The sequence below is a fragment of the Phyllobates terribilis genome, unplaced genomic scaffold, assembly GCF_046119375.1.
Source record: "Phyllobates terribilis strain yellow unplaced genomic scaffold, ASM4611937v1 Scaffold_2__4_contigs__length_985480577, whole genome shotgun sequence".
Lineage (NCBI taxonomy): Eukaryota > Metazoa > Chordata > Amphibia > Anura > Dendrobatidae > Phyllobates > Phyllobates terribilis.
In genome coordinates, this window is record NW_027362762.1 from 984,935,263 (window position 1) to 984,959,973 (window position 24,711).

The following is a 24,711-nucleotide window of genomic DNA, read 5'->3' on the forward strand; positions in this document are numbered from 1 at the left end:
ATAAACCACAAGTCCACACAGTTCATCTTAGTCCGCCACCGGCATGTTTACACACATAAACACAATGTTCATGAGCCAAGTGGCACACCGGCCCACTTGCTCCAGGTTACAGCTTACGGCAAGGTAAAAATAGCAATGTTCATATCACAATGTCCATATAGCACAGGGTATTACCTTTGCCGGGTTTAGCTGTCTCAGTCCATTACGCTTGCCACCACTGTGGCTTTGTGGCTTCCCAGGTAGGGGTCTCTAGCCGTCGTTCCCTCAAAGGCCACTGACATCCACACAGGATCCAGGGTTTGCCTTTCAGGACTCTTACTCAAGCCGGCTCTCCCTCAAAGGCCACTCACATCCACACAGGATCCAGGCTCGACCTTCCAGGTACCAGGCTTCACTCCAAAGCCGCTGCCTTCCAAGGCCACTAGCATCCGCACAGGATCCAGTCTTTGCCTTCAGGCTGCCAGGCTTCACTCGGCCTCACTAGGCCTCTCACAAACGGTGTCCCACACACACACGGAGCACAGGCCTCACACCGAACACCTCTGTCTCAAATTAAGCAGGGTTTATATATGCTGTGCACAGACAGCCACATACTGACAGGACCTTGCTGATGTCACAGTCATGTGATCAGTCAGCTGTGTGTATAGGTCCTGTGTGCTGTCCCAGTCATGTGTACAGAGCTTTACTGTGCATAAAGGACCTGTGTGATGTCACATTCATGTGACCAGTCAGTTAAAGGGGAAGGTACATGGTCCGGTAAACACATCCTGGACCATTTACAGTAATGCTAGCAAGCTGCTGCATTACATATCCCCCCCTCTGTTCAAACTTGTGGGGTTGAACACATAATATACCCAATAACATTATAACCCCCAGCTCACATAGAGACCATGTACTTTACAATTGTGCTACTCAGCCCCTGGACCCTTAGTCAACGACATTAGCCCATTCCTTAGGGACCTACCATTTGTCACTGTCACTGACTTAGTCAGGTCACCTTTCCGGGTCGTAACTGTTATGATCTGCTACAGAGACTAAGGAAAGACAGGAGATCTGTCCCTACAATAGAACTAAACTAGATCCCTACGATGTAACGGGGAACCTGATCCTGCGATCAGACCCTCTAAAGTCCTAGGCTAGTCTGTACGAAGACCTATAGATGTGAGGGAGGGATCCCTACAAGATCTAGGGACTGGGATAAGTTGGACACCCCTTAGCCGAAATAGTAGCAGTCAAAGACAAACACACAACAAAAAGCATAGAGGTCAGAAGACCTAGCAAAACTAACAGAGAACGGCAACAGAGCACCAAGCTAGCTCAACAGTAGTAAATACAATGAAGTCCAGCAATGCCAGGAGGGCGGAGCCGGATTAAATAGGCAAAACTGGTCATGTGACCAGCAAACTAAAAAAACCTAACAGGAGAGTTGTAACAGTACCCCCTCTTCTAAGAGGATCCTCCAGATCCCCTAGGCCCAGGCTTACCAGGAAACCTCCTGTGAAACGCTCGGACAAGTCTGGAAGCAGAAACATCATCCGCCCTCACCCATGAGTTATCCTCAGGTCCGAAACCCTTCCAAGCGACGAGATACTGCAAACTCCCTCTATACCGTCTAGAATTTAGGATGCGGGAAATTTCATATTCCCCGTCCTCCACCACCGGAGGAACAGTGGCAGAGGCGTCACCATCCGACACATCAGCTTTTTTCAGCAGAGAAACATGAAACACCGGATTAATCCTCCAGGACGTAGGAACCTCCAGCCTAACAGCATATTGGTTAACTATCTGAAGCACCTTAAAGGGCCCTACGAACTTGGGACCCAATTTTTTAGAAGGAATCCTCAATCGCAGATTCTTAGAGGACAACCAAACCATGTCACCAACAGCAAACAAAACCTCTTGCCGTTTCCTATCAAAGTACCTCTTAGATTTTTTGTTAGCCTCCTGAAGATTACCACGCACATCCGTCCAAACTCTCTCCAAATCACCAGAAAAACTCTCCTCCTCAGGCACAGCCGAAACCAATTTGGAGAATGACCCAAAAGACGGATGTCTCCCAGAACAACAAAAAAAAAGGCGAACACCCAGCAGAAGAGGATGTATGGTTGTTAAGAGCAAATTCAGCAAGTGGCAGAAACTCAGACCACCCCTCTTGATTGTCTGCCACAAAACAATGCAAGAACTGCTCAACATCCTGGTTCTTCCTTTCTGTCTGGCCATTAGACTCAGGATGATATCCGGATGAAAACGACAAATGGACTCCCAACCTGTCACAAAAGGCACGCCAAAAACGAGCCAGGAACTGAGGTCCCCTATCAGAAACAATGTCAGTAGGAACACCATGTAGTCTGACAATCTCCTTGACAAAGGCCTTAGCGAGTGTCTTAGCGCAAGGCAGTTTGATGAAGGGAACCAAGTGACACATCTTGCTAAAACGGTCCACGACCACCCAGATGACCGTGAAACCTTCAGAGGGAGGAAGGTCAGTAATAAAGTCCATAGCCAGATGTGTCCAAGGTGCACTAGGAACCTCCAGAGGGCAAAGCAACCCCGCAGCAGGAGCATGCGAAGACTTGGATCTAGCACACACAGTACATTGGCGCACCCACTTAATGACTTCCTTCTGCCATCCAGGCCACCAAAAACTGCGACCCACAAGTCTCTTGGTCTCAGAAATTCCTGGATGACCTGCCAACCGAGACTCATGACACTCAACAAACAAATCTCTCCTAAAGGTCCTAGGCACAAACAACCTCCCATGGGGAGTGTTAGATGGGGCATTCTCCTGTGCTTTAAGAATCTCATCCTCCAAAACGGAGTCCAAAGCAGCAATCACAACACCTTCTTGTAAAATGGTCTCCTCTTCTTCCTCAACACCGATCATGGGAGAAAAGATGCGAGACAAAGCATCCGCTTTAACATTCTTGGTACCCGGGATGTAAGTAACGGAAAAATTAAACCGCGAGAAAAAAAGTGCCCACCTAGCCTGACGGGCATTCAAGCGCTTGGCAGCATCAAGATAGATCAGATTTTTATGATCAGTGAAAACCTGAATGGGAAAATCAGCACCTTCCAAGAGGTGACGCCAGTGTTCAAATGCGAGTTTAATCGCCAGCAATTCCCGATTACCAATATCGTAATTAAGTTCAGTCTCGGAAAATTTTTTTGAAAAAAAGGCACAGGGATGTACTCCATCCTTGTTTTCCTGAGACAACACCGCACAAACCCCCACCGAAGAAGCATCAACCTCAACCAAAAACGGCTTAGTCGCATCAGGCTGCATAAGGATGGGAGCAGAGGTGAACCTCTCCTTTAAAAACACAAAAGCTTCAATGGCCTCAGAAGTCCACTGAACCGCATTAGCACCTTTCCTGGTGAGATCGGTCAGCGGTTTGACAATAATAGAAAAATTTTTTATGAATTTTCTGTAATAATTGGCGAAACCCAAAAACCTCTGTATCGATTTCAAACCAATAGGCCTAGGCCATTCCTGCACAGCTTGAACTTTAACCGGGTCCATCTCAAAACCTTCACTGGAGATAATGTAGCCCAAAAAACTAATTCTCTGTACAGCGAACTCACATTTCTCCAGCTTAGCAAAAAGCGAATTGTTCATTAATAACTGTAATACCTCACGTATGCTCCGCCAATGAGACTCCAGATCAGGCGAATAAATCAAAATGTCATCCAAATACACAACCACATTTTTGCCGATTAAAGGTCTAAGGATATCATTAATAAGATTCTGAAAAAATGCTGGCGCATTGGTGAGACCAAAAGGCATAACCAGATTCTCAAAATGACCCACAGGAGTGTTAAAAGCAGTCTTCCATTCATCACCCTCCTTCATGCGCAACAAATTGTATGCCCCCCGGAGATCAATTTTAGAGAACCACTTGGCCCCCACTAACTGGTTAAATAAATCAGGAATCAATGGCAGTGGGTAAGGATTGCGTACAGTAATTTTATTAATCTCACGAAAGTCCAGACAAGGACGTAAACCGCCATCTTTTTTTTTTACAAAAAAAAAATCCAACAGCCACAGGAGACTTGGAAGGCCTAATGTGACCAGCGGCCAAGCTTGTCTGTATGTATTCCTCCAAAGCCTTTCTCTCAGGAATAGTAAGATTAAATAAACGACTCTTAGGAAGAGTCGCTCCAGGGACAAATTCAATGGTACAATCATAGTCTCTATGGGGAGGCAAAACCTGCGACTCCTCCTCAGAAAAAACTCTCCAAAAATCCTGAATAGGTACAGGCAATTCCCCTCTATCCACAGCAACAATGCGCCCGTTACAACACTTGTCATAACACTTAGGGCTCCAGGACTTAATTTCATTGGTAGACCAATCCAGTACAGGATTGTGCAATTTTAACCAGGGTAACCCCAATATTACAGGAGAAGGCAAATTATCCAATACCACCAAATCCAAATTCTCTTGATGAATACCATTAATAGTGAGGGGAAATTCACAGACCTTGTGAGTAACACTCTTCAAGGGAGAGCCATCGACAGAAACCACAGCAATAGGGGATGACAAAGTTTTAGGTTCTAATCTAAGTTTTTCCAAGAATCCCCCATCAATCACATTCAGAGTAGATCCACAATCCACAAATACCCGAAATTCAATTAATTAATCCTGAGCAGCAGTAGTGGCAGATAGGAATACTCCCTTAGAATTTAAACAGGCAATACGGGAATGACTGACCATTTTTTTTTTCTTTCTTCATACGAAGCACACAGCTCTTAATAAAATGACCAGAATTTCCGCAATAGAAACACAAGCCTTCAGAAAGTCGGCGGTCTTTTTCCTGAGAGCGGGGTGCCATCGCCCCAATTTCCATCGGCTCACCATTGTCAGCACTGAACCTCTCAGGACTCAAAGCTGACATAGCAGAGGATTTGCTCTCATTAACCCTTGCACGCAGTCTCCTGTCCACCCGTATAGCTAATTGCATTGCCTCCTGCAAGTTTCCAGGTGTGGGATAAGCAATCAGTAAATCCTTAACCCTTTCACCTAGCCCTGCAAGAAACAGGCTTTTCAAAGCTGAATCGTTCCACCCCACCTGGGCAGACCACCGACGGAAGTGAGAACAATATTTTTCCACATTACCTGATCCCTGCCTCAAACGTCTTAATTCAGACTCAGCAGATGAGACACGATCAGGATCATCGTACAATAAACCCAAAGCAGAAAAAAAACTATCCACTGATCTAAAGCACGGATCACTAGGTTGGAGAGAGAAGGCCCATCCCTGAGGATCTTTGCGCAAAAGTGACATTATGAACCCTATGCGCTGTGATTCATCACCAGAGGATCCGGGTCTCAAACGAAAATATAATAGACAAGCATTTTTAAAAGAAAAAAAATCTTGTTGTTCGCCAAAAAATAGATCAGGCAGACGTACCTTTGGTTCCACAAAATGCGCTCCAGAACAGCTACTCACGTGTTGTTGGAGCTTGGCCACCTCCAGAGAGAGTCCCTGCAAGCGTTGAGCCAAATCTTGCACCGAGACCATGATGGAAAACTGGAGGTCTTTCCTTAGAGAATTTTTTTTTTTTTTTTTTTTTTTTTTAAGGCTGGACTTACTGTTATGATCTGCTACAGAGACTAAGGAAAGACAGGAGATCTGTCCCTACAATAGAACTAAACTAGATCCCTACGATGTAACGGGGAACCTGATCCTGCGATCAGACCCGCTAAAGTCCTAGGCTAATCTGTATGAAGACCTATAGATGTGAGGGAGGGATCCCTACAAGATCTAGGGACTGGGATAAGTTGGACACCCCCTAGCAGAAATAGTAGCAGTCAAAGACAAACACACAACAAAAAGCATAGAGGTCAGAAGACCTAGCAAAACTAACAGAGAACGGCAATAGAGCACCAAGCTAGCTCAACAGTAGTAAATACAATGAAGTCCAGCAATGCCAGGAGGGCGGAGCCGGATTAAATAGGCAAAACTGGTCATGTGACCAGCAAACTAAAAAAACCTAACAGGAGAGTTGTAACAGTAACCTTGCCAGGTCTCCCCCGCTCCCAGCGGTCAGTCATAATCTTGTCAGACCTCCCCCGCTCCCAGCGGTCAGTCATACAGCGGTGTGACTCACATGCCCTGGTATCTAAGGTCCGGTTCGACTCCGTACTGTCCCGTCCTCTATGGGGTCGTTTGTATGGGCTGCTCAAACCTGAGTTACTGGAGGTCTCACTACCTCTAAACCCACGCCCACTACTCTCAGGACATCTTGAAAGGTCCCTAACTCCAGCTGTAGCAGTTCTGTTATTTAGGGGGCCCTTTCTCTGTCGGGTCTCACTATTTCTAGACGGCTTCCATCTTCTGCTGCTCAGATGATGCTGTCTATCTACTCGCAGTCTAGCGAGATTCAATTGTTCTACCTCCTGCAGGTAGGTCACTCGGTACTCAATCAGCATGCGTATATATTCTAGGCTTTCTTCTGTTCCTACAGCGGAGAAGGACACCATGCCGTCTTCGTCTGGTATCCAATCCTGATGATGACGGGGACTGCTTACTTTCACCACACCAGACTTCTTGACCATCATCTGCATGGCTCGACCGCTTCTCCCAATGAGCTTTCTCACCAGAACATGAGGCACCCGGATGACCTCTTCACGCATACTGTGAGCTTTCCTCATCAGTTCCAGTTGTCTAACGGCTTGTTCCGTCTTCAACCGGAGAAACCGCTTCGTGCGACTACATCGCCAATGCATATCACTTAGGATCGCCACCCTCTTCACTGTGACTTCGGTCATGGACAGAACCACCAGCTGTTTAGCTTCGGAGGTCAAGTACACCTTACAGGCTCCCACAGCCTTCTTAAACTCTTCATGCACGGACTCACGGGTGCATTCTTCCCTCAAATCCTCGGGTACATCTACGAGGCATTTGTACCAAGACGTTTCGGTCTCACCAGTGGTTTCCAGACGATCAACCAGCTCAGGGTTCAGGGACAACTGACTTTCAGCTTCTTCCCCCTGTATGCTTACCCTGAGCTGACTCACAGCTACAAATTCACGAATTTTCGTCTTGACCACTTCCACTTCATATTTATCTTCTGTTACCCTGCTCTTAGCTCTCCTCAGGTCCACCTTCTCATGGTACAAGGGAGTGAGTACAACGTGTTGGCCCTTTTCCTTCTCCAAGGAGGCCTCGCTCACCGAGTGATACTTTGTCAGGCGACTTTTGAGCCCGGAAACCTCTTCCTCTAGTTCCGTCACTCGCCTCTCAGCGGCCCGTCTCTGAAGCTCTTCCTGCTTCAACTGCTCTTTTAACAGTAGAGTTCTCTCAGACCTCTCTTGCTTCAAATGGGCCTGAAGCAATTCCTTAAGCTCCCTGATCTCGGCTCTTACTTCCACCGAATCATCCAAGCTCACATCACTCGAGGAGGTATCTGCTTCACATCTCCCCTCACCAGCGGCCAACTCCTGGCCCTGGTCTGTGGCTTCTCCGATGGACTCCTCCATCTTTTTCCGCTCAGCTTCCAACTTGCTGACTGTTTCTTTAAGGCACGTCTCCGCCCTCTGGAGAGTTTCACAGGACATCTGTAGCTCCTTCACCTGAGCTTCCAGACCTAGGGTCTTTCCACGGAGATAATCATTCTCCTCACGGGTCTCTAGCAGAGTGGTCTCACCCACTTGGCGCACTTGCTCTGCACCCGCCTTATCCTCCTCTAGTTTTTCTTTTACCTCGAGGAGATCCTCATAATCTCTCTTAAGTTGTTGCAGTTCCATACCGAACTTTTTATCACACTCCTTCTTGGAGTCACACAGCTCCTGGTTGAACTGTTCACGCAATCGTTCTAGGTTTTGTTCACGCCCAGCAACTTCATGCTGCAGCGCCTCTTTGAGGGCAGACAGCTCTAACTGTGCCAGGGAGAAGCGATCTTTCACCTCGCATAACTCATCTTCACACACCGCTTTGTCAATCTGTAATTTAAAAACCTCCTCATTGATTTTGCGGCGGTCCTCCTTAATTCCGTAGAACATTTCCTTCCAATGGTTAATTTCCGCGTTGCTTCCCTCCGTGTCTCGCTGCCAGTTCCTCATAACCTGGTATATTTTCTGCTGCTCAGACTCCAGGTTCAGTTGGTCTGAGGACACGTTCCCCAGGTTTCCACATAACTGCTGCACGTCAATCTGACACTGCGGCCTGATAGGCTCCAGCTCTTGGTCATGACTGGCCGCCTCCCCTTTCAGGGCTGTCGGATCCTGACTCGTCAGTCTCAGTACCGTACCGGAGGTTGCTACTGGCAACGTCATCTCCTCTTCTACCTCTAAAGGAGGATCCACACTTGAAGCATAGGCACACAGTACTATATTCTCTTTATTTTCATTTTCAGGGAGTACTACCGGAGCAACCTTTTTGTGGCCCTTGCGCCGTCGACGACGAGAGGGGGACTCTCTCCCCTCGTCTAGCCCCTCCTGACTGAACTCACTTTTTACTTTCATTGTGTCACAGTCAGCTACGGGGTCTGTGTCACTCCCCATGGTGTTGAGGACTAACAGGTCACCTCCCACTTTGACGTCACCCCCTTCTACTGGAGTTACCCCGTTATCAACGGTCACATTGTCATTTTTAGGAGGTACCAACCCACAACCAGTAACAATTTTCAGTTTTCTACACTCCACACTCTTGTGAAAATCCGCCCCTTTTTAGACTCCGCCCCCTTTTTAATAACCACACCGGCAGGGTAATTTTTACACAAAAAATCAGCAGTAGTCTTAGGACTCAGTTCACAACATCTCTTACCACCTCCCCGGGCACTCTGGGACAACACTGGCGCCCCCGGAGAGTCCATAGAATGGTCCACTGCCGCCATTCCACATGGTGCCCACAGCTCCCGCACCATGTCTAGTTTCATGTCCAGTAGACGTTTCTCATATATGCGGTCCGACTCGTCAGACCCATTTGCTGCTCCGTTCACAGCCATCGCGGTACGCTGTTTACACTAGAACTTCACCGCAAACCAGGTTCGAGTGCGACGATAATCTTCGCAACCCCGCCGAGTTGCCGCAAGATGCTTTAAACTTCGTGAGCCCCGCCGAGCCACAGCAAACCAGGTTTGAGTGCGACGTCAATCTTCGCAACCCCGCCGAGTTGCCACAAGATGCTTTATCCACACTCGTCGTCCTGTGCCGTTGACGCTAGCAACCGGGTTGTCGTTGCCGCTAGCAACCGGGCTGCCGTTGCCCGCACTCTCGAACCATATGTAAGGCAGCACTAGTCATCATAATGGGGAAAACTCGCTTTGCTGCGACAATCAATGCACATGTGCAATGTCTTTCCGCTTATAAACAATGCTCAGCAGTTTATTACTTCATAAACCACAAGTCCACACAGTTCATCTTAGTCCGCCACCGACATGTTTACACACATAAACACAATGTTCATGAGCCAAGTGGCACACCGGCCCACTTGCTCCAGGTTACAGCTTACGGCAAGGTAAAAATGGCAATGTTCATATCACAATGTCCATATAGCACAGGGTATTACCTTTGCCGGGTTTAGCTGTCTCAGTCCATTACGCTTGCCACCACTGTGGCTTTGTGGCTTCCCAGGTAGGGGTCTCTAGCCGTCGTTCCCTCAAAGGCCACTGACATCCACACAGGATCCAGGGTTTGCCTTTCAGGACTCTTACTCAAGCCGGCTCTCCCTCAAAGGCCACTCACATCCACACAGGATCCAGGCTCGACCTTCCAGGTACCAGGCTTCACTCCAAAGCCGCTGCCTTCCAAGGCCACTAGCATCCGCACAGGATCCAGTCTTTGCCTTCAGGCTGCCAGGCTTCACTCGGCCTCACTAGGCCTCTCACAAACGGTGTCCCACACACACACGGAGCACAGGCCTCACGCCTCACACCGAACACCTCTGTCTCAAATTAAGCAGGGTTTATATATGCTGTGCACAAACAGCCACATACTGACAGGACCTTGCTTATGTCACAGTCATGTGATCAGTCAGCTGTGTGTATAGGTCCTGTGTGCTGTCCCAGTCATGTGTACAGAGCTTTACTGTGCATACAGGACCTGTGTGATGTCACAGTCATGTGACCAGTCAGTTAAAGGGGAAGGTACATGGTCCGGTAAACACATCCTGGACCATTTACAGTAATGCTAGCAAGCTGCTGCATTACAATATATACACAGTGTATATATACAGGACAGGAGGAGTGGTACTGTGCAGTGTATATATACAGGACAGGAGGAGTGGTACTGTGCAGTGCATATATACAGGACAGGAGGAGTGGTGCTGTGCAGTGTATATATACAGGACAGGAGGAGTGGTACTGTGCAGTGTATATATACAGGACAGGAGGAGTGGTGCTGAGAGTAGCACCTGCCTCCTGAGCTCAAGCACTTCCAGGAGGAGGGTCGTCGTCTGCCTCTCTTCTCCCCAGGGAGAGGCAGGCTTACTGGGAGGCCGGCATGGCTTCCCAGCCTCCTATCCCCCGGTCTATGCCGGCGGGGGAGGAGTCTCAACAACCGGCCCAGGAGGGAGTGAGGAGATCGGGAAGGGTGAGGAAGAGTACATCCACCTGCTCCAACCCCGAGACTGTTCACCGCCCACCCAGAGAGGGAGACCGGGGCACCCCAGGCCCCAGGAACAAGAGCCCAGCAAGATCCTGGGGAGAGATGAGCTCCAGCGAGTGCACAAGTTCCTTCTCCCGAGTGGTCGCCACGTTGCGAGAGTACGAGGACGCCGAAAAAGCACTAACCCAGCTGAAAGAGGAGCTGAGGGAGGCCCGGGTCCTGAACACCCGGGCGTCCAACAAGCAAAGACCCGCGACCTCCCAGAGGTTTAAAGCCCTCAGAGACGAGGTGGTCAGGTTAGTGCTCCTCCGGGAGGGGATTGAGAAAAGCGCAGGTCCCTTCCTGGAGAGGTTTAAGAACCAGCGGCGGTTCTCAGAAATGAAGGGGTTAAACACCTCAGGAGAACCGCCAGCCGGCGTCCTTGGTGAAGAGGAGGAGGAGGATGAAGAGGTGACTGGAGTTTCAGTTGCTGGAGCCAGTGAGGGGCAAAGCCGGAGTTCCAGTGGTCTCCCTGAAGGGCAGAGGACTCCGAAAGCAGAGGCTGGAGTGTCGGGGGAGGAAGAGGAAGGAGGACTGCTAAGGGAGATCCGACTGCTGGAGTCTCCAGTGGACCTGACACGGTTTTCCTTCGGTGAGGACAAACCAGTGGAGGAGACCAAGAGGAGGAAGAGGAAGACCGGAGGAGCCGCACAGGTGGTGGTGAGTTACAAGTATGTACCAATATCTGATGTTGTGCCTGCCACCTTCTGTTTAAACCCCACCAAACTTAAAGGCACGGGCTCTGCAGTGGGCTCGAGGCAGAGGCAAGGTGGTGAGAGGAGAAGGACGTCCGTCGATGCTGTCATCTGTGCGGGGAACAGTGCAGGGGGAGAGGCTGTGGAGGTACTCACAGCGCCGGACATAGGGTTTCTGTGGAGTTTCCCTCCCTGCCTTCTGCGGCTAAGCCGGTTATCACCGGGGCTGGGGGGCAGGGAAGGATGTGAAAAAACACATCTGCGAGGAACACTGGGCACACTGCTGCGACAGGGGGGCAGTGTGCCCCAGCGCCCAAAAAGGACACTAAGACCCCAAAGTCTGTGGGTGCAGGGCGGGCAGCGGTGCCCAACAAACAGTCTGCCCAGCACAAGGACCAAAATGCTTCAGTAGGGGGGCGGGTCGCTCCAGAAGACGACCTGCAGAAAACCAGCAGCAACCAAAGGGAAACGGATGTGGTGCTGCAGGGAAAGGAGTCTCTTGAAGTGCTCCCCTCCCCCGGCCCAGCAGGTGTGAGTGCAGAGACACCAGACACAAGGGAACAAGGAATGGAGGCGACTGTGGAAGGTGCAGAGAACAGCAGAGGTAATGGGGTGACAAGTAAAGGGAATGGAAATAGTGGTGCAGTGAATGATGGGAGTAATGGTGGAGCAGATGGTGGGAGTAATATTGGAGCAGATGGTGAGAGTAGTAGGAATGGTGGAAGTAGTGGTGCAGTGAATGATGATGCAGCAAATGGTGGGGGTAGTGGTGCAGAGAATGATGATGCAGCAAATGGTGGGGGTAGTGGTGGAATGAATGCTGGGAGTGGTGGGAATGGTGGGGTAGTGGTGCAGTGAATGATGATGCAGCAAATGGTGGGGGTAGTGGTGGAATGAATGCTGGGAGTAGTGGGAATGGTGGGAGTAGTGGTGTAGCAAATGTTGGGGGTAGTGGTGTAATGAATGGTGGGAGTAGTGATGCAGCAAATGGTGGGAGAAGTAGTGGAGTGAATGATGGAAGTAATGGTCCTGCGAATGGTGTGAGTAGTAGTGGAGTGAATGGTGGGAGCAGCACTGGTGTTGGTGGGGGGGAAGTAGGCGCTGGTCCCGCTGCCCCCCCAGCATTGGCGGGGGCTTCAGCCCAAAGCTATTCAGGAGCTGTCAGTGCTGGGGGTAGTAGTGCGCCCTCGTCTGGTGGCCCTGGGGATGGTGACTTGCAACAGCAGCTCCTGGATGCCCTGAGGAGAGGGGAGAGCTCCATCACTGTAGAGGGGAGGGAGGTTGATCTGTCTTTCTGGATAGAGAGACATGGTCTTTCAGCCTTCCGAGATAGAGGGGCAGAGACTGTCTGGTCTCTGCCGACAACGGGGCAGAGGAGTAACCGTAGGAACGTGGTCCGTCTCCAGTGGGTAAGCAAGGATGCCTGTCCTGATAGGTCGAAGGTGGTTGAGCTCCTGCTGGAGATGGGCTTTGCGGCATATGACATCTTTGCCTTGATCCATCCCTACGGGACCTCCTACTTCGATGTCAGCTTCGTGAGACCGGAGGGCCTTGAGCTTTTCTGGTCTCGCCATGAGCTGGCTCGGAGTCGCCCCGAATGGCATGGTCCCCTGGCAATAACCCGCCAAGATTCAGTCAGGAAAGTGACCGTTTTGACTAGTAACGAGTCGCTTTCCTGTATGGACATTACGACCTGGGTTAGTCGATACGGAGAGGTCACCAATATTCCCGAAAAGAATCTGGATGACCATGGTATCTGGTCAGGGGCCTGGACCTTCATGGTGAGATTGAAGGTTTCGGGAAACACTGTTACCCATATCCCCTCCTCAACCTTTTTGGGGAGGGATAGGATCTTGATTTTCTACCGGGGGCAGCCTAAGGTCTGTCACAGGTGCGGTAGCCCCACACACTTCAGTGCGCAGTGTACCACCCAGAAATGCGCACTGTGTGGGGACCTTGGTCATCTTGCTGCTGCCTGTCGCAGGATTAGGTGTAACTTGTGTGGTGACCTCGGTCACCCGTTCAGTCGCTGTCCGCGTTCCTTCGCCAATGCGGTCCTGAAAGCAGCGAGTGTGGGACAGGCGAAAGCCGGGACTAATCTTGCCGGTGAAGGGACCAGTAGGGGCGGGGGAGGCAGGGAACCGGTGAGGAGCAAGCTGCCGCCATCCACCATCAGGCGGCAGGAGCAGCGCCGTGGGGACAGGGGGCAGGAAGTAATGTCCCTAAACTCTGACCCAGGTACTTCACTTGAAGCTGAGGATCCTAAAGACAGCGAATTGAGCGAGGAAGTCAAGAGACTTGAAAGGGAAGAGCGAGAGGATGCCATGTCTTCCCAGGAACCCTCTTCTGGTGACAGTCTAGATGAGGGAGAGGGGGAGTGGTCACAGAAAAAGAAAAAGGGTAACAGGAAAGCGGCCAGAGGTAGGAGGGGGACCAGGTCTCGAGCTGCCTCTTTGGAGTGCGACCCCTCTGACTCTCTGGCCGTGATCCAAGCGCCATTGGAGGGTTCAGCCCCCCCCCTCTGGTGGATCTCTCCAACCGGTTCGGGGCTCTCCAGGACCTCACTCTGGAGGGGCGAAGTGGGGACCCGGGGCTGGAGGTTGCGGACAAGGTGGTTGGGGCTCAGGAGATGGCTGGGTCTTCCTCTCGGGGGGCAAATACAAAGCCCTCTGGGGGGACGACTAACCCAGGACCTCCAGACGAGGGCGAGAATGTATGTAAGGAGAGAATGGACGAGTCTGTTTGTCTTAAGCGCACGAAAAACCCGTCATTATCGGAGGAAGAGGTTGGGACTGTCAGTGGTGGGAAGAAAAAGGCTATCTAATTCAATCAATCATGATGGCGGCACCGTTGACGCTGGCAACTATTAATGTTTGCAGCATAAAGTCAGATGTGGCAAGGTACACGGCCTTTCATTTTCTCGGCCAACTTGACGCCGACATTTTGTTTTTGCAGGAGACCAGGTTGACCGATATATCAACCTTGCATAAAGCAAGGCGGGAGTGGAGGCATGGGCCCTCCTACTGGTCTCATGCCCTCATGTCCACATCCGGCACAACCCGGGCGACACGGGATTCACCTTTTTTAGAGGTAGTCAGTGCAGGTCTAGGCTAGACAGGTTTTATTTGAAGGAGGAGGCCGTCTCTTCACCGTTGTCGGTTGTGGAGGTGGAGTTCTCCGATCACTGTTTGATTATGTTTTCTCTGAATGTTACAGAGACTCCTCGGATGGGAAGAGGCTATTGGAAGCTGTATTCGTCACTCGTTGAGGAAGAAGCTGTAAGACGGTCTTTTGAGGAATTCTTTCAGAGCCAGGTACCATTGCTGGGCCTAAGTAACACTAAGTCGGAGTGGTGGGAGATGTTCAAACATCGGGTGGCGAGATTCTTCCGGCAGCTCTCGAACCTCAGAAGCCTGAACAGGGATCGCCTGTATCAGAGCCTGAGGAGGAAACTCGAGCATCTTGTCTCGACTTGAGGTAGCCACGAGGAGATCTCCAGAGTGAAGTCCTTGCTGAAGAGGTGTCAGTAAGATAGGCACGCATCTTTGGTTTTCGAGAGGGACTACGGGAAGTACTGCTCGCCCGACCCTTACAGAAACTGTAAGATGTCAGTGAATAGTAAGATAGTGACGGGGCTGGTGGACAGTACGGGGTCCCTGAGAAGGTCCAGATCAGGGATCTTGGAGGTCGTCAGTTCCTACTACTCGCACCTCTTGGGAAGGAGGGAGCTTGATCGTGACGGGATGTCGGCTTTCCTGGCTGAATCTGTTCCTGAGCCAGGGGCTGACCTCTCGCTGGGCGTTTTGGCAGAAGCGATCAAAGAAGAGGAAGTGAGACTGGCGATCGATGGGCTTAGGCCCAAAAAGTCGCCAGGTCCGGATGGCTTAACATCCGAGTTCTTTAGGACCTTTAGGGACTCTTTGGTCCCCCTCTTGACTCAGGTGTTTAACGAGTGTCTCTCCTCGGGCACTCTGCCGAGATCATTAAGGAGGTCAGCTTTGATCATTTTGTCAAAGGGTAAGGATCCGTCACGCATTGAGAACTGGCGTCCCATAGCACTTCTCAATGTGGACAGGAAGATTTTGGCTAAGATACTTTTCAACAGGCTGGTGAAGTTTGCACCCCGGCTCCTTTCGGAGGTTCAGCACTGTTGCGTTCCTGGCCGTAGCACTTTTAGTGCTGTTCTAGGTGTCCGAGAGGCTGTGGAGCAAGGCAGGGCGGGCCTCTGGAAGGGGTTCTTGCTGACCCTGGATCAGGCAAAAGCCTTTGATCGGGTTAACCACAAGTACCTCTGGTCCACTCTTTTGAGGTATGGTCTGCCTGGAGGGTTTGTGGACTGGCTTAAGACCTTGTATGCAGGGGCTGAGACTTTCCCTCTGGTGAATGGGTGGATTGGACGACCTTTCGGGGTAGGATCCGGTGTCCGTCAGGGCTGTCCTCTTAGCCCTTTGATTTACGCGTTTGCAATCAATACCTTCCTCAGAAGGATCGATTGTGGACCGTTGGCGGGGGTGCGGATGGGCAGGGCGGCGCCGGAGGCTATCCTGAGGGTGGTGGCCTACGCGGACGATGTCACCGTCTTTGTTTCTTCGCAAGAGGAGGCAGTGGTGGTGATGTCAGAAGTGGAGCGCTACTCGGAGGCATCCGGGTCCAAGGTCAACCAGGATAAGTGTGAGAGTCTCTGGCTGGGAGGCGGAGATCCCGGGTTTGATCTTCCGACACCCTCCCCGAACCCCAAGAACATGCCAAAGTCCTGGGCATTGAATTCGGCCAGGGTGATTACCCCACGAAAAACTGGGAAGGCAGAATCAAAGGTGTCGCCCAAAGAGTGGACCAATGGAGGGGTTGGTCTTTGACCCTGAGGGAAAGGGTTGGCCTGTGCAAAGCTTTCCTGCTCCCCTTGCTAATCTACCTGGGCTGCGTCTGTGTCTTGCCAGAGCCTTTCTGGACACGGGTCTACAGTCTGTTCTTCCAGATGTTATGGGGGAACAGACTGAACCTAGTCAAGCGGGAGGTCACTTACCGCACGAGGAGCCTAGGGGGTTTGAATATGGTGAACCCGGTGGTGTTCCTAGTGAACACCTTCTTGAAAGTGAACGTGGCAAACCCCTGGAAAGAGAGGGCTCCTCAGTGGGTATTCTCCTGCAAGGGATGGTTTCAGCCTTTCTTCCAGGAATGGGAGACAGTGGGAAGATTGAAGGATCTTCGCACACCACACGGGCATCTCCCGGCTTATGTTACCCCGGTTCTGAAAATGATCCGCCGGTGGGGTCTGGGAATGTGGGAGGTGAGGTCCCTCCCGAGGAAACTCCTCGATATGAGGGTCTTGCTTTCTCGTTTTCAGAGTCCATTGGCCCTCATAGACTGCCCAAGTCGGGATCTGGAGGTTGGGTTGAGTTTGTTAAATTCTAGCAGGATCCCCGAGAAGTACTGGGACTTGACTTGGCGCTGCTTCCATGGTAAGCTGTATGTGAGGGACAATTTGAAGTATAGGAGCTCCGAGGACAGGAATTGCCCCTGTGAGGCTTGTGCTAACGTGCTGGAAAGCATGGAGCACTTCCTGCTTCATTGTCCCTTTAATACAGAGGTGTACAACAGAGTGGGGGCTTCTATTGGTTGGCCGCGGCTGGCTACTCTGTCCTATGCCGGGTGGGCCCATGGAGCGTTCGGAGACCTTGGGAGAAGGGACCGAGACACTTTATTCATAGTCAGCGCAGTGGTGAGGTATTTCACGTGGAACGCACGAGTTTTAGTCTCGACGCAGAGTAAAATCCTCCATGTAGATGAAGTCTGTAGGAACATCCTAGGTGACCTGGTGAAGGTACATTCTCTGGAGTATGAAGGGCTGGGTGCCCGGAGGGCGGCCCGTCTCTGGAGGGGCTTTTCCTTCAGGGTACCTTAGTCCGGTAGTACTCCTATATCCTGGTGGTGGGCTGATGTCTTTCCACCCTAGATTTTTGTTTTGTATTTGTCTCCTGAATAGAAGGTTTGCCGGCATCGAACTTGAGCCTTGAATGGTGAGTGTGTAGGTTGTGTTCTTATATATTGTATATAATGTATAATAGGGGGTTTTAGTTAGGTTGGGTGGGGGATTTGGGGGAGGTTTCATCGGCGGTGATAAGAGGACTGATCTGGCCTGGTCCAGGCCCCGCCTGGGGAAAAACTTTGGGCCTGATCCTAGCTCGGAGTAATCCTGAACTTTGTGGCCAGGGCTGGATCAGGGGTGGCGGGATAGTTAGTGTAGGTCTGTGTTTTATATATATATTAAAAAATTACAAAAAAAAAATATATATATATACAAAAAAAAAAAAAAAAAGGTTTAAAATTGTTCATGTCACTATTTTATATATTGTTATTTTTGGTTTTCTGTGGTGTGAATGAGGTGCGGTAAGGGGGTGACTAAGGTCAGGCAGTGGGACCAGTAGGTTAGTGTTAGTTCCCGGTTGTATATACGTTATATTAGGTTTAGTGTTTCATTGTATATAATCTTTTATATAGGACGGTGTTTTATGTGTATATAGGACGGTGTGAGTGTTGTGTGGGATTGTATATAGTAGTATGGATGAAGCTGGGCCGGGGGTTTTATAGATTTTATAATAGTTATTTCTTGTATATGTATATATTCCTTGGGGGATTTATTTTCTGTGATTTGTCGTCTTGTTTTGTTCATATGTTTGGTGTCCTGTAATGTATTATTGTTCTGTCATGTACTGTACTTATTCTATCAATAAAAAAAAGACCTGCAGTGTATATATACAGGACAGGAGGCGTGGTACTGTGCAGTGTATATATACAGGGCAGGAGGAGTGGTACTGTGCAGTGTATATATACAGGACAGGAGAAGTGGTACTATGCGGTGTATATGACTCGCCCCCTGGGCCTGTGCGCTGCTGCTGTGCAGGGGGAATACCCAGAGCCGGATCGCTGGGGGTTGTAGTTCTCCGTGGCGGTGACCCGGTCCGTGCCCAGGGTGGTCAAACCAGTGGCAGTCTATTTGTATTGTAATAAGTGTCCGACTACGCCACCCGTGGATTGCGGTCAGTGGGGACCGCCGCTGCGCTGCAGACCGCTGAGGCTGATGTTGTTTGTGCAGCTGAGTATGGGATGACTCCCCACGGGAGGAGTATTGCCTCAGGGCAGCTAGTGTGGATAATGGGAGTGATGGTGTGAGTGTCCCAGTACTGATGGTGCTGGTGCGGCGGTGAAACACAGAGACTTGTAATTGCAGTTTCCAAAGCTTTACTCACGGTTGTTATTCAGGTCAATGCTGCAGGCGATGACTGCCCAAGCCGTGCTGCGTCCACCAGGTGAGGGACTCGGTCAACTCCCAGGCAATTCCAGAGTGTGGTTCAGAGCTCCCCTCTCTTCCTTTCTACTGGCCGTCCCCACCAGTGACCCACCTTTGTCCAGCTTCCTCGGGCCTTCTGTTGGCGAAACCTCTCTCCGGTTTCCCTGACCCTATGCGGTATGCCTTTCTGGTGGATGTAGTGAGGGGTCGCACCAAGATGTGGTCACAACCTCCGGTTTTGGCTGAGGATTAGTCGCCTCCACCAATTCGGGTTCCGGTACCCTGCTCTGCCAACCCTTCACCCAGTATCTCCTCTGGGCATATGGGGTTCCTTCTGCCTTCGTGTCTCTGAGCCTTTCTCTGTGTTCCTCGCCTCCTTTCTCCTCTGTTTCAGTTCCTTTCTTACTTTCCTTTCTGTTTCTTCTCCTCTCTCTCTTTCTGCTGCTTCCGGCCTCCACTCCAGGCCTGCCTCTGGAGCTGGGCCCAGACTGAGCCACAGCTCCCTGTCAGCCCTCTCTGGCTGAACTCCTCTCTGAACTGACTACTGACCTAAGATGGTGCCCACCTTATATACCTCCTTCTGACACCCGAGCCCAGGTGACTAGCAACCAATGGGCTCCTACCTATGCCCAGAGACCCACCCCTATCTGCTCCTACACCACTGGGTTTTCCTCCCCCTCCCCACTCCAGCCAGGAACAGAAGCTGTCGTGCCTGCACTCTGTCTAGTGGGAGCACCGTTGGTCTGTTCCTCGGAAATGGGGTGTGTGTGGTGCATGCAGCTAACTGAGTCCTGGTCCACAGTCCATCCTTACCCGGGAGTGGAATACCACACCTCTGGTTCGAGGTGCAATACCCCTGTAGCAGCCGAGTCCTCGGGGTGCTACATATATATACAGGGCAGGAGGAGTGGTACTGTGCAGTGTATATATACAGGACAGGAGCAGTGGTACTGTGCAGTTTATATATACAGGACAGGAGGAGTGTTACTGTGCAGTGTATATATACAGGACAGGAGGAGTGGTATTGTGCAGTGTATATATACAGGACAGGAGGAGTGGTACTGTGCAGTGTATATATACAGGACAGGAGGAGTGGTACTGTGCAGTGTATATATACAGGACAGGCGAAGTGGTACTATGCGGTGTATATGTACAGGACAGGAGGAGTGGTACTGTGCAGTGTATATATACAAGACAGGAGGAATGGTACTGTGCAGTGTATATATACAGGACAGGAGGAGTGGTACTGTGCAGTGTATATATACAGGACAGGAGGAGTGGTACTGTGCAGTGTATATACAGGAGGAGTGGTACTGTGCAGTGTATATATACAGGACAGGAGAGGTGTACTGTGCAGTGTATATATACAGGACAGGAGAAGAGGTACTGTGCAGTGTATATAAACAGGACAGGAGAAGTGGTACTGTGCAGTGTATATATACAGGACAGGAGGAGTGGTACTGTGCAGTGTATATATGCAGGACAGGAGAAGTGGTACTGTGCAGTGTATATATACAGGACAGGGGAAGTGGTACTGTGCAGCTTATACAGGACAGGAGGAGTGGTACTGTGCAGTGTATATATACAGGACAGGAGAAGTGGTACTGTGCAGCTTATACATTACAGGAGAAGTGGTACTGTGCAGTGTATATATACAGGACAGGAGAAGTGGTACTGTGCAGCTTATACAGGACAGGAGGAGTGGTACTGTGCAGTGTATATATACAGGACAGGAGGAGTGGTACTGTGCAGTGTATATATACAGGACAGGAGGAGTGGTACTGTGCAGTGTATATATACAGGACAGGAGGAGTGGTACTGTGCAGTGTATATATACAGGACAGGAGAAGTGGTACTATGCGGTGTATATATACAGGACAGGAGGAGTGGTACTGTGCAGTGTATATATACAAGACAGGAGGAATGGTACTGTGCAGTGTATATATACAGGACAGGAGGAGTGGTACTGTGCAGTGTATATATACAGGACAGGAGGAGTGGTACTGTGCAGTGTATATATACAGGACAGGAGGAGTGGTACTGTGCAGTGTATATACAGGAGGAGTGGTACTGTGCAGTGTATGTATACAGGACAGGAGAGGTGTACTGTGCCGTGTATATATACAGGACAGGAGAAGAGGTACTGTGCAGTGTATATAAACAGGACAGGAGAAGTGGTACTGTGCAGTGTATATATACAGGACAGGAGGAGTGGTACTGTGCAGTGTATATATGCAGGACAGGAGAAGTGGTACTGTGCAGTGTATATATGCAGGACAGGAGAAGTGGTACTGTGCAGCTTATACATTACAGGAGAAGTGGTAATGTGCAGTGTATATATACAGGACAGGAGAAGTGGTACTGTGCAGCTTATACAGGACAGGAGGAGTGGTACTGTGCAGTGTATATATACAGGACAGGAGAAGTGGTACTGTGCAGCTTATACATTACAGGAGAAGTGGTAATGTGCAGTGTATATATACAGGACAGGAGAAGTGGTACTGTGCAGCTTATACAGGACAGGAGAAGTGGTACTGTGCAGTGTATATATACAGGACAGGAGGAGGGGTACTGTGCAGTGTATATATACAGGACAGGAGAAGTGGTACTGTGCAGCTTATACAGGACAGGAGAAGTGGTGCTGTGCAGTGTACACCGCGTGCAGAATTATTAGGCAATGCGTATTTTGATCACATGATACTTTTTATACATATACGTCCTACTCCAAGCTGCATATTCTTGAGAGCCAACTACCAATGAAGTAAATCTGGTGATGTGCATCTCTGTAATGAGCAGGGGTGTTGTCTAATGACATCAACACCCTATATAAGGTGGGCTTAATTATTAGGCAACTTCCTTTCCTTTGGCAAAATGGGTCAGAAGAGAGATTTGATGGGCTCTGAAAAGTCCAAAATTTGTGAGATGTCTTGCAGAGGGATGCAGCAGTCTTGAAATTTACAAACTTTTGAAGCGTGATCACCGAACAATCAAGCGTTTCATGGCAAATAGCCAACAGGGTCGCATGAAGTGTGTTGGCCAAAAAAGGCGCAAAATAACTGCCCATGAATTGAGGAAAATCAAGCGTGAAGCTGCCAAGATGCCATTCGCCACCAGTTTTGCCATATTTCAGAGCTGCAACGTTACTAGAGTATCAAAAAGCACAAGGTGTGCGATACTCAGGAACATGGCCAAGGTAAAGAAGGCTTAAAAATGATCACCTTTGAACAAGAAACATAAGATAAAACATCAAGCATGGGCTAAGAAATATCTTAAGACTGATTTTTCAAAGGTTTTATGGACTGATGAAATGAGAGTGACTCTTGATGGGCCAGATGGATGGGCCAGAAGCTGGATCAGTAAAGGGCAGAGAGCTCCACTTCGACTCAGACGCCAGCAAGGTGGAGGTGGGGTACTGGTATGGGCTGGTATCATCAAAGATGAACTTGTGGGACCTTTTCGGATTGAGGATGGAGTGAAGCTCAACTCCCAGACCTACTGCCAGTTTCTGGAAGACAACTTCTTCAAGCAGTGGTACAGGAAGAAGTCGGCATCGTTCAAGAAAAAGATGATTTTAATGCAGGACAATGCTCCATCACATGCATCCAACTACTCCACAGCGTGGCTGGCCAGTAAAGGTCTAAAAGAAGAAAAAATAATGACATGGCCCCCTTGTTCACCTGATCTGAACCCCATAGAGAACCTGTGGTCCATCATAAAATGTGAGATCTACAGAGAGGGAAAACAGTACACCTCTGGGAACAGTGTCTGGGAGGCTGTGGTGAGATCTACAGGGAGGGAAAACAGTACACCTCTGGGAGCAGTGTCTGGGAGGCTGTGGTGGCTGCTGTACGCAATGTTGATCGAAAACAGATCAAGCAACTGACAGAATCTGTGGATGGAAGGCTGCTGAGTGTCATCATAACGAAAGGTGGCTATATTGATCACTAATTTTTTTGGTTTTTGTCTTTGCATGTCAGAAATGTTTATTTTTAAATTTTGTGCACTGATATTGGTTTACCTGGTGAAAATAAACAAGTGAGATGGGATTATATTTGGTTTTTATTAAGTTGCCTAATAATTCTGCACAGTTAGGCTGAGTTCACACGATGCGTTTTTAATGCGTGTCCGCGGCATTTTTGCAGTTGCGTAAACGCCGCGGAAACGCATGGAAAACGCATGGTAGAAGGGCAGCAATGTTCCCTAATTGAAATCCGCATGTGCTGTGCCCATGCTGCGGATTTTTCCGCAGCGTAAACGCTGCGCTCAAAAATCCGCAGCATGTCAATTCATTTTGCGTAAATGCGGCGTTTTAGCCGCCATTGACTTGCATTAGAACGCGCCAATTCCGCAGGACTGCATCTATACTTGCGTAATTGGCGTGTTCTAATGTGCGGATGGTACCCGGGTGTAGAGGAGAGGAGAGTCTCATCCACACCCAGGTACCATTAAAAAAGCTGTAAAAAAAGAATAAAATAAAAAATAAATGTATACTTACCTTCTGTCGGCCCGCGCAGCGCTCTTGCTTGGTTCCCGGCACTTTGCAGTGAGTTGAAGGACCTGCGCTGACGTCAGAGTCATGTGACGGGTCACGTGACGCTGACGTCGGCAGGTGTTTCAATTCAAAGTTGCCGGCAAGGGAGAACGGAGTGAGCAGGACACCGGGGGCCATCAGAGGGTAAAGTATACATTTATTTTTTATTTTTACCATTCTCTCAGGTCACAGTAAATATGCCGGCTGCATGGATTTATATAGTGTGACCTAGTTGTCAAGCACTTTCCAAGTGATGCTAAAATCGCCTGGAAAGCGCTTGTCAATCCACATGCGGAAACGCATGTGGAAACGCATGTGAATCCGCATGTATTCCGCAGGAAAAACGCATGCACAATCTGCATGCGTTTTTTATGCCAGGGAGATGCAGAAATTTTCTGCTTCATTTCTGCATCGTGTGCACATACCCTAATAGTTACCTGCACAAACAGATATCCTCCTAAGATAGCCAAATAAAAAAAAAAAAACACTCCAACTTCCAAAAATATTAAGCTTGGATATTTATGAGTCTTTTGGGTTGATTGAGAACATAGTTGTTGATCAATAATAAAAATAATCCTCTAAAATACAACTTGCCTAATAATTCTGCACACAGTGTAATATTTATTATATATATATATATATATATATATATATATATATATATATATATATACAATATACATACATACATACATACATACATACATACATACATACATACAGTACAGACCAAAAGTTTGGACACATCTTCTCATTTAAAGATTTTTCTGTATTTTCCTGACTATGAAAATTGTACATTCACACTGAAGGCATCAAAACTATGAATTACCACATGTGGAATTATATACTTAACAAAAAAGTGTGAAACAACTGAAAATATGTCTTATATTCTAGGTTCTTCAAAGTAGCCACCTTTTGCTTTGATGATTGCTTTGCACACTCTTGGCATTCTCTTGATGAGCTTCAAGAGGTAGTCGCCGGAAATGGTCTTCCAACAATCTTGAAGGAGATCCCAGAGATGCTTAGCACTTGTTGGCCCTTTTGCCTTCACTCTGCGGTCCAGCTCACCCCAAACCATCTCGATTGAGTTCAGGTCTGGTGACTGTGGAGGCCAGGTCATCTGGCGTAGCACCCCATCACTCTCCTTCTTGGTCAAATAGCCCTTACACAGCCTGGAGGTGTGTTTGGGGTCATTGTCCTGTTGAAAAATAAATGATGGTCCAACTAAACGCAAACCGGATGGAATAGCATGCCGCTGCAAGATGCTGTGGTAGCCATGCTGGTTCAGTATGATCTCAATTTTGAATAAATCCCACAGGGGTGTAATCCCCATGGGTGCATGTCACCTGCAGCGGTGCTCAGTAAGTATCCAACCAGGGGCTGACTCACCCACAAAGATGTCATCCCATCTGTGCATGTCACCTGCAGCGGTGCTCAGTAAGGATCACCCCAGAGGCTGACTCACCTACAGGGGTGTCATCCCCACGGGTGCTTGTCACCTGCAGCAGTGCTCAGTAAGAATCACCCCAGAGGCTGACTCACTCACAGGGGTGTCATCCCCATGGGTGCATGTCACCTGCAGCGGTGCTGAGAAAGGATCACCCCAGAGGG